This window comes from Nyctereutes procyonoides, unplaced genomic scaffold (assembly GCF_905146905.1).
Source record: "Nyctereutes procyonoides isolate TBG_1078 unplaced genomic scaffold, NYPRO_anot_genome, whole genome shotgun sequence".
In the NCBI taxonomy this organism is placed as follows: Eukaryota; Metazoa; Chordata; class Mammalia; order Carnivora; family Canidae; genus Nyctereutes; species Nyctereutes procyonoides.
This window is the reverse complement of record NW_026575043.1, coordinates 21264363-21280091: the sequence shown is the minus strand read 5'-3', so window position 1 is coordinate 21280091 and position 15729 is coordinate 21264363. Positions and strand designations below refer to the sequence as shown.

The 15729-nt window shown below is 44.6% G+C and overlaps 1 pseudogene; it reads left to right on the top strand.

Moving 5' to 3' along the window:
- Nucleotides 1-580: 580 nt before the first annotated feature.
- LOC129508226 (tigger transposable element-derived protein 1-like) lies at nt 581-3296 on the top strand (annotated as a pseudogene).
- Nucleotides 3297-15729: the final 12433 nt, after the last annotated feature.

Sequence of the window (15729 nt, the reverse complement as noted above, 5' to 3'; positions counted from 1 at the left end):
CCCGTGAGTCTACCTGGGAGGATTCTGGGGGCTCAGGCGGCTCCCCTCCCGCCGCCCTGCACACGGAGACACTCGACGAGGGTGAAGCTGCGGGGAGCCGGGCCTGGATCCGGGTGGGCCACACTGGCCAGAGGCGGTTGACGCCCAGACACAAGGGGCTGGGGGAAGCCCCCCCCCTTCCAGAAAGGCCAGGAATTGGGTCACCTGGCTCCCAGGGACTCCCAGGAGCCCCAGCCGGGGAGCATCTTCCATCAGGGATGGGATCCAGGAGGGGGTGGCCACTCCAGTCCTCCCCTGTCCCCCGGGAGGGCTGCACACCCCCCCCCCCCCGCCGTGGGAGCCAGCCTGCCAGCTGTTCTAGGGCCCTGCTTCGGTCCAGGCTGAAGGCCCTGTCTCAGCACAACACACCCCCCCCCCCAAAGTCAGATGCTGGCTTCATGGTCAGACCAGAAGGGCCCAGCACACAAAGGCCACCCCCCCCCCCACCCCGAGTGACAACAAATGACTTCGAACCACGGCCGTGAGAATAAAAACTAAAGAGAAGCTCGGTGCACAGACTTGCCCGAGAGGGACACCGTTCATGAGCCCTCCTGCTGGGTCCCAGGGAGAACGAGACGGGTAAGGCCTGCACCAGGGCTTCCGTCGATTTAATCTCCTCCGACTGCAGGCCCGGGTCAGAATTCAGTCCTCAGGTAGTACCTGCGGGTCTGCACAACGTGTAGACCAAGAATCCAAGGTGCTCAGCCTCCTAGAGCCAGCTGGGTGAATTCTGAGGTCAGCGGGTCCTCCCTCTGAAATCTGAGGGGCAGGCGTGAATAAGAGCCGCTGGCTCAATGGGTGCAGAGTTTCAGTTGTGCAAGAAAAACTTCTGGAAATCTGTCACACAACAGTGTGAACACAGTTAATGTTAACTGAACTGTACACTTACAGATGGTTCAGCTGGGGGCGCCTGGGTGGCTCAGTAGTTGAGGCATCTGCCTTCGGCCAGGTCATGACCCCAGGGTCCTGGGACCGAGCCCCGCATCGGGCTCCCTGCTCAGCGGGGAGCCTGCTTCTCCTTCTCCCTCTGCCCCTCCCCTGCTCATACACGTGCTCGCTCCCTCTCTCTCCCTCACTCTCAAATAAATAAAATCTTTAAAAAAATGGTTAGGACGGCCCACTGTATGTTACAGCCAGACCTCATTTTATTGCACGTCATTGGATTGTGCTTTGCAGATACTGCAGTTTTTCATTTTGTTTTGTTTTTCACGAATTAAAGGTTTGGGTCAAGCAAGACTGTTGGCACCGTTGTTTTCAACAGGATTTCCTCGTTTCACATCTCTGTGTCACATTTTGGTAATTCTTGCAATATTATAAACTTTTTTGAGATTACTCTATTTGGGGGCACCGTGAATCACACCCATATAAGAAGCAAGCCTAACAGATGTGTTTGTGTCCTGACTGCCCCACCAGCCCGTTGTTTCCGACTCCCTCCCCCTCCTTGGGCCTCCCCGCTCTGAGATACAACAATATTGAGGCCACTTGATGACCCTGCAACAGCCTCTAGATTTTCAAGTGAGAGGAGGAATCCCATGTCTTGCACGTGAAATCAGAAGCTAGAAGCGATTAAGCTCAGTGAGGAAGGCATGTCAGAAGCTGAGTCAGGCCAGAAGCTAGGCCTCTCACCCTAAACAGTTAACCAAGTGGTGAATACAAAGGAAAAATTCTAGAAGGAAATAAAAAGTGCTGCTCCGGTGATCACATGAATGATAAGCAACTAAAACAGCCTTATTGCTGTTATTATGGAGAAAGTCTCAGTGGTCTGGAGAGAAGATCAAACCAGCCACGACATTCCCTGAGGTCAAAGGCCAATCCAGACCAAGGCCCCAACTCTCTTCAATTCTGTGAAGGCTGAGAGAGGGGAGGAAGCTACGGAAGGAAGGTCTGAAGCTAGTGGAGGTTGGTTCATGGGGCTTAAGGCAAGACGCCATCTCCATGACATCAACCTGCAGGGTGGAGCAGCTGACGTAGAAGCGGCAGCGAACTATCCAGAAGATCCAGCTAAGGTCATTACTGAAGGTGGCTGCACTGAAGAACAGATTTTCCATGTAGACAAAACAGGCTTCTATAGGAAGACGATGCCATTTCAGACGCTCATAGCTGCAGAGGAGAAGTCAACGCCTGACCTCAAAGCTGCACAGGACAGGCTGACTCTCTTGTCTGAGGCTAATGCACCCAGTGGTCTGATGGAAGCCAGTGGTCCTTCGCCATTCCTAAAATCCTGGGGCCCAGCGGAACTCTGCTAAACCATTGCTGCCTGTGCTCTAAATGGAACAGCAGAGCTGGGATGACGGTGCATCTGTTGACAACATGGCTCACTGAATATTTTAAGCGCACTGTGGAGACCTGCTGCTCAGAAGAGAAGATTCCTTTCAAAATATTCCTGCTTGTTGACAACGCACCAGTTCATCCTGAAGTTCTGACGGGGATGCGCAAAGAGATGAATGTTGTGTTCAGGCCCGCTAACACAACATCCGTTCTGTGGCCCATGGATCAAGGAGTCATTTCAACTTTCAAGTCTTATTATTTAAGGAAAACATTTCATGAGGCTGTAGCTGCCAAAGGTAGTGATGGCTCTGATGGAGCTGGACCAAGTCAGTTGAAAACCTTCTGGAAAGACTTCGCCATGTGACATGCCATTCAGAACATTCCGGATTCAGGGGAGGAGGTAAAAATATGAACATGAACAGGGGTTTGGAAGAAGTTGATTCCCACCCCCATGGATGACTTTGAGGGTGTCAGGATTCCAGCGGAGGAAGGAACTGCAGATGTGGTGGAAACAGCAGGAGGACTAGAGTTAGAAACACAGCCTGAAGACGGGACTGAACTGCTGCCGTCTCATGATAAACCTGAAGGGATGAAGAGTCGCTTCTTAGGGATGAGCCAAGAAAGTGGTTTCCTGACGTGGCATCTACTCTTGGGGAAGATGCCATCAAGACTGTTGAGATGAAATCAGAGGGTTTAGAATATGATATAACTCAGCTGATCAAGCAGTGGGGAGAGGATGGACTCTATTTTGAAAGAAGTTCCACTGTGGGTAAAACACTATCAAACAGCATCACAAGCTACAGAGAAATTGTTCCTGAAAGGAAGAGTCAGTAGGTGTCGCCAACTTCATCGTTGTCTTATTTTAAGGAATCGCCATAGTCACCCCACCTTCAGCAACCATGACCCTGACCAGGCAGCAGCCGTCCACATGGACACAAGATCCTCCACCAGCAAGAAGATTATTCACTAAAAGGTCACATGATGGTTAGCAATTTTTTTTTTTGGCTGTAAAGTCTTTTTAATGAAGTCTTTTTTAATGTACTTTAAAAAAAAGATGTTATTTATTTATTTATTTATTTATTTATTTATTTATTTATTGGAGAGAGAGAACGAGAGCTAGGGGAGCAGCAGTGGGAGGGGGAAGCAGATTCTGTGCTGAGCATGCAGCCTGACCTGGGGCTTGATCCTGTGACCCTGAGATTACTACCTGAGCTGAAACCAAGAACCAGACTCCTAACCGACTGAGCCACCCAGGTACCCTGCACACGGGTTTTTGGTTTTTTGTTCTTTTCTTAACATAATGCTATCACAGACTTAATAGACTCCAGTATGAACATAACTTTTACATGCACTGGGAAACCAAAAGATTCATTTCACTTGCTTTACCGCTGTCCACTTTATTGTCTGGAACAGAACCCACAACGTCTCCGAGGTATGCCTGTACCCGTTTTTTTGTCACAATTTAAAAGTTATCCAAAAAGCAAACAAATGAAAACCCTGAGGGGGCTGCTGCCCAACGTGTAGAATCAGTGCTGACAGCCACGGCTCCGTCTTGTCAGTGGGACAGCAGTTCCCAACCCAAGGCCCGCCAAGTGTGCACGGAGCTTCTGAAAGCACATCGCGGCTCTCTGACTGAAAGCACCTGCACCCCGTGGCGGGGACATTTAGCAATCAGCCTCTCTTTTCCTGACACTACTGCTTGTGACCACCAGGAGCTTCCCTCCCTTGGCCCATTTCAGAACTGAGGCCCCACAGCTTTCTGGGCCCCGAACCTCTGGGCCCTTCACCACTGGGTTGGTCTGACAGGCCCACAATGACAAATACCCCAGACTGGGTGGTTTAAACAACAGAAACTCATTCAGTCACGGTTCTGGAGGCTGGAAGTCTCAGATCAAGGTTGTCAGCAGGGTTGGTTTGCACCCTGAGGCCTCTCTCCTTGCCTTGCAGTTGCCACCTTCTCCCTGTGACTTCACATGGTCTTCCCTCTGTGTCTGTGTCCTAATTTCCTTTTTCAACAAAAACACCAGTTATATTGGCTTAGCACCCATCTATATGATTTCATTTTACCTTATTCACTTCTTTAAAGGTCTCATTTCTAAATACATTTGCCTTCTGATGTGGAGTGGTTGTGGTTTAGGACTTCAGCATATGAATTTTTGGAGACATAACTCAGCCCATAACAGCAGGTTCCCTCCAAACACCTCCCGATGATACCAATCGTGGCTTCCTTTTCAGTGACCGTGTACCCCAAGTGGCCCCTCTAACTTTAGGAAAACTTCCAAAGGTGACCTGATGGGACCTCAAGGTCCCAGTCCTGACCAGCCCAACGTGGTCGATAAAAGCCATGTACCCAGGACGCCTTGGTGGCTCAGCAGTTGAGCGTCTGCCTTGGGCTCAGGGCGTGATCCTGGGGTCCTGGGATCGAGTCCCACGTTGGGCTCTGTGCAGGGAGCCTGGTTCTCCCTCTGCAGGTCTCTCTCTCTCTCACTTTCTCTCTCTCTCTGTGTGTGTGTCTTTTATGAATAAACACATAAAGTCTTTAAAATAAATAAATAAAGGCCATGTACTCAGTACTTCCCTTCCAAATACAGTTTCAATATTCTTGTTCTGGAGATGGATGATAGTGATGGTCACACAATGAGTGTACTCCATGCCGCTGAACTTTAAACTTCAATATGGTTAAGATGGTAAATTTCATCTTATACTTCAACGTAATTTTTTTTCAAGTGTTAGAGACAATGAAAATTTAAGACCAGGCCCACTAGGGGTGCCTGTGTGGCTCAGTCAGTTAAGCATTCAACTCTTGGTTTCAGCTCAGGGTTGTGGGATCAAGCCCAATGTCTGGCTCCATGCTCAGCACAGAATCTGCTTGAGATTCTCTCCTTCTCCCTCTGTCCCCCGCCCCCCACTGTTCTCTCTCTCTCTAAAATAAATAAAAATTTTAAAAAGAGAGAGAAAGACCAGGCCTACTAGTTTAACACAGCAGCACAAAATGAACCAACTTTTGCTCCTGTGAACTTCTTTTTCCACTTGATTGCAATTGCTTTTAAAAACTCACGCAAGGGGGATCCCTGGGTGGCACAGCGGTTTGGCGCCTGCCTTTGGCCCAGGGCGCAATCCTGGAGACCCGAGATCAAATCCCACGTCGGGCTCCCGGTGCATGGAGCCTGCTTCTCCCTCTGCCTGTGTCTCTGCCTCTCTCTCTCTCTCTCTCTCTCTCTCTCTCTCTCTCTGTGTGTGTGACTATCATAAATAAATAAAAATTAAAAAAAAAAAAAAAACTCACGCAGGGTGCCTGGCTGGCTCAGTAGGTACAGCAGGCAACTTGATCTCAGGATTGTGAGTTCAAGCCCTGTGTTGGATGCAGAACTTACCTAAAAACCATGGCAGCCCCAGTGGGTCAGCGGTTTGGCGCCGCCTTCAGCCTGGGGCGTGATCCTGGAGATCTGGGACTGGGATCTAGTCCGGTGTTGGGCTCCCTGCATGGAGGCTGCTTCTCCCTCTGCCTGTCTCTCTCTCTCTCTCTCTGTGACTCTCATGAATAAATAAATAAAATCTTTAAAAAAATTAAAAACAAAACGAACAAAAAAAACAAACCAAACCAAAAACAACTTCACCCTTCCTTACAAACCTTACAAAAGTGTCCTGTGTTGCTTACTCCTTAGATCCCCAAATTTCTATTCAGCATCAGAGATGGATTGGGAAGGAGGAAGGAGCATGGCTTTGGAGCCCAATAGCTCCTCAAAACTAGGTCCACTGAGAACCAGGCATGCAACCTGGGCCAAGTTACTTCCGCTTCTCATCTGTAAAGTAGAGATCATAATAGAACTGGGGTTTTGTGACTATTAAACCAAATAATGAGTGTGTTGACAAGCTAACTCTCCTTGGAAACTGAGAATATTAAATTAATAAATGAACTTGCCAATTATTTTTTTTAAGATTTTATTTATTTATTCATGACAGGCACACACAGAGAGAGAGGCAGAGACACAGGCAGAGGGAGAAGCAGGCTCTATTCAGGGAGGCTGACGTGGGACTCGATCCCTGGTCTCCAGGATCACACCCAAGGCTGAAGGCGGCGCTAAACCGCTGGGCCACCAGGGCTGCCCGAACTTGCCAATTATTGATTTATTTAGCAACCTGAACTCCGCCACTCAAAATTGCAAGATTTATAGGCCAACAGCTATATGTGTACTTTGAAACTCTAACTGGTGTCTTTGCTATGAGCCTGAGAGGAAGAGATGGATGCTTCTCAGGTAAATAAAATATTACCACATAATGTCTGTTACTGTTACCTTGGCCCCCAGTGAACCACACCTTCTAAGACTCATGTCCTTGTATAGTCTCCCACACTGACTCAGGGCTTGGCCATGAGACTAACTTTGGCCAATGGGCCATTAGCAGGTATGTTAAAAGTGGACCTTAATACACACTCTCAAAACCGGGCTTGTCCTCTTGGAGTGTTCCTTCGTAGAGCCCGGTCAACCATGCTGTGAGAAATCCCAAGCAGTCACACAGAGGGGCCCATGCGAAAGAAGCCATTTGGGACTGTCCAGCCAACCCATCATCAGGTACAACAGAGGGCCTCCTGGTCAACCAGCAGAGTCATGAGAAATAATAGATTGTTGTGGTAAGCCATTAAGTTGTAGGGCTGATTTGTAACCTTAGGATGGATGGCTGAAACAATTCCTTTTCATCTTCCCAATCTCATTTTGGTAATCACACAGGAATAAGGGAATTTGCAAGAGATACTATGTCTTCATGTGTAAAATCTCCAGCTATGAAATCAATATTTTTTTTAATATTTTATTTTTTTATTTGAGAGAGAGAGAGAGTGTGAGAGAGCATGAGTTGTGGGGAGGAGCAGAGGAAGAGGGAGGAGCAGGCTCCCCACTGAATAGGAAGCCCGATGTGGGGCTCCATTCCAAGACCCTGGGATCATGTCCCGAGCCAATGACAGACACTTAACCAACTACACCATCCCGGCACCCCAAACCAAGCTTAATTTGTCTGTTTGGTTTCTCTGCTTACCTAGCCATGTAGCCTCAAGAAGATTACTTAATTTCTCCAATCTTGCCTGCAGAATATGGATAACGCCTGCTTCGAGTGTCTTTAGTGGGCATTTACTGATGGAACGTGTATAAAATGCTTAGCCTGCCTGAACACACAGTAAGTGCTCAGTAAATGTCAGCTGTTATTATGAGATTGGATGTACTGGCTGCTACTTTCATTCTGAGGACTTTAGAACAAATTCGAAATGAAACAGGGGCAAAGTTTACCAGTTGAGCAACCGAGACAAGCGTTAGAAGTGCCGAAGGCATTATCTGCCCATAACTTTCCCTCAGGAACAAAGACGTTGAGGCCTGTTACAGGCCGATGAGAAACATCACAAATTCTGTCCGCTCATAGACCCAAGAGACTGCCCTACATTCTCAAGGCCTCCAAATCTTATCTGGGTCTCTCACCCAGAAGAGTAGCAGGCAGCCTGGCCTAAAAGCCAAGAGACTTACTAAGATTTACAGAATGCACTGCCTTGAAGCTGCCAATTGTTATCTGAAATAAGAGCCAGATGTGAGTTCTTCATAAATGAAAAGGGCTCCAACTTTCCTCATTAGTTGAGGGAAACAAAGAAAGTCTGCAAGAATATACTTTTGTGTGTGGGCCTGTTTTTCCCCTCAGAAAGAGCTCACAGATGCTAATAGGGTGATAGCCCAGATTCCAGCCCCTGAATTTCTTTACATTTCCACCTTTCCCACTGAGGCTTTCCCTGCCAATGGTGCTTGAGTGATTGTGATGGCTTTCGGCAGTTCCTTCACACTTGGTCGGCTGCTGCAACCTCCCACACTGACCACCCCCACCCGCCCAGCTCAATGAGGATATTAAAAGGAGAAAGAAAAAAACCAATCCTATCCCAAGCCCAGATGCCTTTTCCATGAGTTTTCTCTGTCCTAATATAAGGAGAGTCACCCTTCAGAAGCAATGCATGAACAGCTGGCCCGTAAGTGGGGCACCAGGCTATACCTAAGAAAATGGTTGTTTCTATAAATTAATGCATTCTCTTAAGACAAGTTTTTCTTTCATCTTTAGAGGAAAATGGCTCCTACCAAGCTCTAGCCAAAGAGAGCTGGTGTCCTGTTGAGCAATGTCTTCCCAAACAGGGGTTGAGGGAGTAGACTGAGAATAACTCCAAGACCAGGAAGTTCCCAGGTGGCTTTCCTCCCCAAGGGAAGAGCCCTAGCTGACCTGAAACTCCATCCCTTCCAGACTGTTCATTCAGCTCCTTCATGGAATAGTGTACCATGTTAGCTGGAGTCAAGAGCTAATGGGGTCAAGGTAGAGAGACATCAATCCTCCTGACTAGCTTTTCCTCAAAAGGAGAAGTCATGTTAACAGTTTGTTCTGTTCTCATAGCCTGCACAGTGTGTAAACTGGGTAAACTAGATGCTCAGCAAACACTACAGACTAAACTAGTAATCCATGAGGGAGTGTGATGGTTAGTTTTGTGTGGGTCATTGCAGTGTCCAGATATTTGGCTAAACATTCTTTCTGGGTGTGTCTGGGAGGGGGTCTCTGAATGAGACTAGCATTTGAATCCGTGGACTCCGTAAACAGATTGCCCTCCTTCGTATGGGTGGGTCCTCATCCAATCCCTTGAGGGCCTGGATAGAGCAAAATGGTGAGAAAGGGGGAATCTGTACCCTCTCTTCCTGACCGCTGGACTAGGACTCACACCACTGGCTCTCCTAGTCCTCAGGGGTTTGGGCTGGAATGAACTCTGGGTTCTCCAGCTTGCAGGCAGCGGCTATTGTGGGACTACTAGCCTGTATAACTGTGAGCCAGTTCGTCATTATACATTTTCATAATATATAAAAACATGTATAAGTACATATTCTTTTTTTTAAAAACTGTATTTATTTATTCATGAGACACACACACACAGAGGCAGAGACCCAGGCAGAGAGAAAAGCAGGCTCCATGCAGGGAGCCCGATGTGGGACTCGATCCAGGGGCTCCGGGACCACGCCCCAAGCTGAAAGCAGATGCTTAACTGCTGAGCCACCCAGACATCCCTATAAATACATATTCTATTGGTTCCGTGTCTCTGAAGAATCCAGGGAACTTTGTGGTGAAAATGGCACACGGGTTTAGAGGCAACATGCCAGAAGGAGGAAGAAAACACCAACCTTGGGCAATAGGAAAACAAGACAAATATTTCTTCAGTTCTAAGAGATGAAAATAATCATCTTTGACCTCTGGTCATTTCCTCAGAAATGGGTGGGCCACACTTGGCTTTCTGCTAAGTAATTTAATTTGATTTATTAAGATGAATACAGCAGTAACTTTGCATCCAAAGCATAACCTTTTCCCCTAATCTGGATTCTGAAGAATATGCTTGCAGTAGTCCCTCTAGTCCTCAAGTCCCAGCAAATGACACTAAAAGAATTTGAGCACAATCTTAGCTCCTTAAAAGGGATGCTTCTGGCATAGGTTTTTTTGTCGGTTGCTATGTTACCATCTCCCTGCTCCAAACTTAAGAAAACTGCCTTGGTAATTTGTAGGTCTTTCTTTCCTTCTCTCTCTCTCTCCCTTCTTTTTTTTTCTGGAAACCTCTTGACACTTGTTCCTTGAAGAGCTACAAGTCTCTTCCTATGCATATAAATTCATCACCTCAGTCTTTAGAAAATCCTTTATATCAGATTTTTATTTTAATCTTATGTAGAAAATAGTTGAATATGGTATTAACTGGCAGATAGTTTGAAAACACTAATCAAACCCCAGATTATTCCAAAGAATGAAACAGCAATAAATCCTATTCCCAAATTCAATTGACACCTCCTAAATTAGGTTCCTTATTACAATACTTCCTCTCAGTTGGCATGCACTCGCGCAGATAATCAGAGGGAACGGGAACACCTTCCGATGCTCGGGCTGGTGGTTTGCATCATGTTGAGGCAGAGAATGGAGCAGCTGGAAGCTTTTGGTGTTAATATCGTCAAGTTCTAAAGCAGTCCTGGAGGCTATTCTAGGGCCACTGCAGTTCTACAGAAACACACACACACACACACACACACACACATACACAACCTGCTGGGATTTGGATTGGGATTGTATTGAATCTGTATTTTGGGAATATGACATTTTAACAATGCTGAATCTCTTGGCCCACAAGGTATATATTATTGTTTATTTAGGTTTTCTTTATCACAGTAATATTTTGTAGTTTTCTTGTGTGTGTGTTTGTGTGTGTGTGTGTGTGTGTATAGTTTTCAAAGTATGGGTTTTTCACATTTTTTTTTGTCAGATTTTTTCCCTAAATTCCTATTTTAAGCTATTGCAAATTTTTCATTTCAAATTGTTACTACAAATAGAAAACATGGTTTTTATATGTTGCTTTGTATCTTGCAACTTCGATGAAGTCAATTATTCTAATAGTTTGTAGATTCCATGTACATTTTTTTCATGTCTGAAGATCATGTTATCTGTGAATAAAGGCAGATTTGTTTTTTTTTTTCCAATCTTGATGTCCTTTCTTGCCCGATTGTGCAGTCTAGAATCTCCTTACAATGTTGGATAAAGACATCCCTATTTGTTCCTGATGTTAGGGGGAAAGTACTTTCACAATTAAGTAGGATGTTAGCTCTAGGATTTTTGTAGATGTCCTTTATCAAATTGTGGAAGTTCCCTTTATTCCTAGTTTCCCTGAGTTTTTCCCCGAAATAGATGGTGGATTTTGTCAAATGATTTTCTCGTATTGATTGAGATGATTATGTGAATGCTAATCCACCCTGAATTCCTATGATAAATCCCATGACCATGATATATTATCCTTTCATTATGCCATAGGATTCGATTTACAAAACTTTCCTTAGAATTATTGTACCTATGTTTATGTGGAATTGTTTTGCAGCTTTTCATGTAATGTTTGTCTGGCTGAGGTACCAGGATAATTTTGGTGACAGTACGCTGGCTCAGAATGAACTGGAAAGTATTCCCACTTTGATTTTTTTGAAGTCTGTGTAGAATTGGTATTATTTCTTCCTGAAGTGTTTGGTAAACCTCACCACTAATGCCACCTGGGCCTGGATTTTTGTTATAGGAAGTTTTATTTTTTTATTTTTTTTATTTTTATAGGAAGTTTTTAAAACTGCAATTTCAACTTCTTTTGTAGGGCTGTTCAGGTTATCTATTTCTTTTTTAGTGAGCTTTGGTAATTTGTATCTTTCAAGGAATTTGTTGGTTTCTTCAAGGATGTTGAATTTATTGGCAAAAAGGTGCTTCTAATATTCCCTTTAACATCTGTAGGACCTGTAGTGATGTTACTTCTCTCAGTCCTTACATTATCTTTTTTCACTCCCTACTGTGGCTGGAGACTTGCCAATTTTATTGGTCTTTCCCCCCAAGAACAAGCTTTTGGTTTCATGGATTGTTCTCTATCGTTTTTGTCTTTTATTTCATTGATTGCCACTTTGATCTTGATCTTTATTATTCCTTTTCTTCTGCTTACCTTGTATCTAATTTCTTCTTTTTCTCGTTTCTTAAAGTGGAAACTCAGGTCACTGATTTGAGACCTTCCTTCCCAATATAAGTACTTAATACTACAAGTTTCCCTCCAAGTACTGCTTTAGTGCAACCTACAATTTCTTTTTTTTTTTTAAGATTTTATTTATTCATAGAGACAGAGAGAGAGAGGCAGAGACACAGGCAGAGGGAGAAGTAGGCATCATACAGAGAGCCTGATGTGGGACTCGATCCACGGTCTCCAGGATCACGCCCTGGGCTGCAGGCAGCGCTAGACTGCTGCGCCACCGGGGCTGCCCGCAACCTACAATTTTTTACTCCAAATTACTTTCTTAATTTCCCTTTAGATTTCTGGGACTCATTAGTTTCCAAATATTTGAGGATTGTCAAGGATCTTTTTGTTATTGATTTCTAACATAATTCCTTGTAGCCAAAGAATATACTTGGTATGATGAATACTTTCAAATTTGAGATTTTTTTAACGGGCTATAATGTGGTCTACCTTCATAAATATTCCATGTGCACTTTCGTGTTCTGCTGTGGCAGGGTGAAATGTTCTATAAATATTGACCAGGTCAAATTGGCTGTTACTGTTCAAATATACTATCTTTTTGTTCTCCCAACTTGCTCTCAGTTTATAAAGGAAGTACTAAAATCTTTGATAATTGTGTATTTGTCCATTTTTTCCTTGCAGTGAGGTTTTCCTATCATTTAGGATTGCCATCAGCTACTCATTAACTGACCCCATTATCAGTATGAAATAATCTTTAATTGCTGTTAATAGTCTTTGCTCTAAAATCGATTTTGTTCTTAATATGCTCATTCCAGCTTTCTTTTGATGTTAGCATGGGTTACCTTTTTTTTTTCTATCCTTTTACTTTTAACCTACTTGTATCTTTAAAGTACATTTCTTGAAGGCACACTGCTTTTTTTAAATCCAATCTGGCAATCTCTGGCTTTCAATTGGGATGTCTAGACTATTTACATTTAATGTGACTATTGATATGGTTAGGTTTGAGTCTGTCATCTTGCTATTTATTTTCTATTTATCCCATCTGTTCTCTACCCTTTTATCTCTTTTCCTGTCATTTTTTGGATTAATCCACTGTCTTTTTTTTTTTTTACTTATGATAGTCACAGAGAGAGAGAGGCAGAGACACAGGCAGAGGGAGAAGCAGGCTCCATGCACCGGGAGCCCGATGTGGGATTCGATCCCGGGTCTCCAGGATCGTGCCCCGGGCCAAAGACAGGCACCAAACCGCTGCGCCACCCAGGGATCCCTAACCCACTGTCTTTATTCCATTTTCTCTGTTAGTTTCACAGCTATAATCCTTGGTTATGTTAGTGGTTGCTTTAGGGTTTGTAGTATACATCTGTACTTAGCACAGTCTACATTTAAATAATGGTAACTCATTTCAGATATGGTACAAGAACCTAACGAAAAGTATGCTTACTTACAGTCTATTTCCCTGCTGTTAAGCTATTCTTGTCATCCATTTTGCTTTTACGTTAAGTCCACACCACTTTTCTGTAATTTGTTTAGACAATTAAGTATTAGAGGTTTAAATAATAATAAATCATACATTTACCCATTGTTACTATTTCCAGTGCTTTGTGTAGATCTAGATTTCCATCCGCTATCATTTTCCTTCTGCCTGAAGAGCTTTTTCTCATAATGAACATCTGGTGATAAGTCTTTTGCAAGTCTGAAAACACCCCTTTTCCTTCCTATTATTCTTTTCTCAGTGGTACCTAGCCTGCCGTTATGTAAGCCAAACCACTGAACTTTCAATTAGTGTTCCTTATTCCTAGATTTCCATTTGGTATTTTTACAATCATGCTCTTTAATCTCCCTTATTTTGGTATCCCTGGGTGGCACAGCGGTTTAGCGCCTGCCTTTGGCCCAGGGCGTGATCCTGGAGGCCCGGGATCGAATCCCACGTCGGGCTCCCGGTGCATGGAGCCTGCTTCTCCCTCTGCCTGTGTCTCTGCTTCTCTATCTGTGTGACTATCATAAATAAATAAAAATTAAAAAAAAATCTCCCTTATTTCTTTAAATATAAAACATAATTATATTATGTCTGGTAAGTCTTAATAGCTTAAGTCTTTGTAGGTCTGCTTCTTCTGTCCACTGTTTCTGCTGGCTCTCATCTATCTATGTGTTTTTGATTTTTGACTGCCAACTTCTATTCCTTGAAACTGTTTGAGTTCTTCCAAAGACAATACGTTTTGCTTCCGTCGGTTACCTGGAAGGCCCTAAAGACCTGATATCACTTTAAATTTTCAGCGTGAGATTGTTTTAAGACTACCCAGACTGTTCAAACAAACCAGCTTCAGAGCTGTTGTGGCAAATATGTATATATTCTCAGGGGAGATGGAGATGTATTCTCTCAGGATTGGCAATCTTCCTTGCTACCTGGGGGAGTGAGGGAGGACAAAGGGAGATTGGAGAGGGAAGAGGCAGGCAGATTTGTTCATAGTTCGACCTTACACTAAGCCTATCTTTTTGAGGTCTCAGCTTTATGAGGTCTCTATCCCTCTCACCTTGGGCAGGCCCTCAGCTTTGTCTGCTATGCTAATGTCTCTTCCCCAACCCACATGATGAAAAATAAAGTTCAGTTTGATACTTGGCAAATGTCCTAAGGGTAAAGGTGGCACGACTGTCCTAATTATCTCTGTGTTTCTACTATGGAAGTAGCATTAAAGCGTTTTGAGACTTGTTATTTTGCAGTTCACTGATCCATTTTAAAAAATGGTTCTTGGGGGATCCCTGGGTGGCGCAGCAGTTTAGCGCCTGCCTTTGGCCCAGGGCGCGATCCTGGAGTCCCGGGATCGAGTCCCAAGTCAGGCTCCCTGCATGGAGCCTTTTTCTCCCTCCTCCTGTGTCTCTGACTCTGTCTATCACGAATGAATAAATAAATAAATCTTTTTTTTTTTTTTATGATAGGCACACAGTGAGAGAGAGAGAGAGGCAGAGACACAGGCAGAGGGAGAAGCAGGCTCCATGCACCAGGAGCTCGACGTGGGATTCGATCCCGGGTCTCCAGGATCGCGCCCCGGGGCCAAAGGCAGGCACCAAACCGCTGCGCCACCCAGGGATCCCCTAAATAAATAAATCTTTAAAAAAAAAAAATGGTTCTTGAGGGGCAGTCCAGGTGGCTCAGCAGTTTAGTGCCGCCTTCAGCCCAGGGCCTGGTCCTGGAGACCGGGGATCGAGTCCCATGTCTCGCTCCCTGCATGGAGCCTGCTTCTCCCTCAGCCTGTGTCTCTATCTCTCTCTCTGTTTCTCTCATGAATAAATAAAATCTTTAAAAAAAAATGGTTCTTGATACATATTCCAGACGTTTTAGTTGTTTTCAGCCACTGTGCTAGAAAAAAAAAATCTTTCAACTTGTTTACAATATACAGTATCCAAATATCCTTCCTTGATCCAGATGTGAGGGTGAGAACACACACTTAGGAACCAGTTGGCCTGAGGTCAGGTCTCAGACCCACAAGCAGTGTGACCTTGGTAGCTAATTTATAGTCTGTGCTGTTGTTCCTCATAGGGTTGATGCAAGAAATAAACAAGGTAAAATACAATCAGCACTTAAAGCAGGGGCTTGCTCTGAGAAGTATGATATAAGGACTTCTTTTTTTATTATTATGTGAAAAACTTGTAATCACATGCTGGAGTAACAGCAGATGTCTGCCCAATGGTCTAAGAGCACCTATTCCCTGGCCATCCTAGTCCACTCTACCGTGTAGTAACCCACACCTCTTTACTTATATTGACAGTGACCAGGGGTAATCAACCATGAGCTACTCACTGGATGTCAGTCCCAGGTACACTCAAAGGATGGGCCCTAAGTCAAGAGCAGAATGCTAATGGATGTGGATGCTGATCTAAGAAAGGCCATCATC